Raw genomic sequence first — 870 nt, 5'->3', positions numbered from 1 at the left:
AGCAGTCAAGAAATCAAACGATGTATTGCATTAGGCAAATCTGCTGCACAAGACCTTTTTAAAGTGTTGAAGAGCAAAGATGTCAGCTTGAAGACTTAAGGTGCGCCTGACCCAAGCTATGGTATTTTCAGTAACCTCATATGTATGCAAAAGCTGGACAGTGAATAAGGAAGACTGCAGAAGAATTGATACTTTTGAGTTATGGTGTTGGAGGAGAATATTGAAAGTGCCATGGGCTTCCAAAAGAACCAACAGATCTGTCTGTGTTGGAAGAAGTGTAGCCAGAGTGCTCCTTGGAGTCCAAGATGTCCAGGCTTCTTCTCTCATACTTTGGACATATTGTCAGGAGGGACCACTTGCTGGAGAAGGAGATCATGTTTGGTAGGGTGGAGGGTCAGAGAGAAAAAGGAAGACCCCCAGCGAGATGGATTGGCCAATTGGCAGCATCAATGGGCTCAAGCGTGGCAATGATAGTGAGGTTGGCCCAGGATTGGACAGTGTCTTGTTTCTTTTGTGCATAGGTGGCTATGATGGCACCTAAGAACAACAAAAGTAAGTGAAAGAGATGATAAATTATTATCAGTTGAAATCACAGCTTAGCTAGGTCTCCCATGTGAAAGTGAGTGGAAACAAGGTGATTGATGACTCAGAATCTACAGTCTCCTTTGCCAGCAGAGCCAGCTCCTGCTTCTTTGTTCCTGAGACTTTTGTATGACTTGAAGATCCTGAAGGTAAGCTAGCATTATTTTCAAGTAGAAACCAGTTCTTATGCCTTATCCCGGCCATCTCTTACTGCTTCTAGTACTATGAATTATAAGTGATGGGCTCAGAATCTCACTGGGTTTACTATGAGGTGGGCTCAGGTCAGAA

Source organism: Chrysochloris asiatica, unplaced genomic scaffold, assembly GCF_000296735.1.
Source record: "Chrysochloris asiatica unplaced genomic scaffold, ChrAsi1.0 scaffold00024, whole genome shotgun sequence".
Lineage (NCBI taxonomy): Eukaryota > Metazoa > Chordata > Mammalia > Afrosoricida > Chrysochloridae > Chrysochloris > Chrysochloris asiatica.
Note: the sequence above shows the minus strand (reverse complement) of the source record.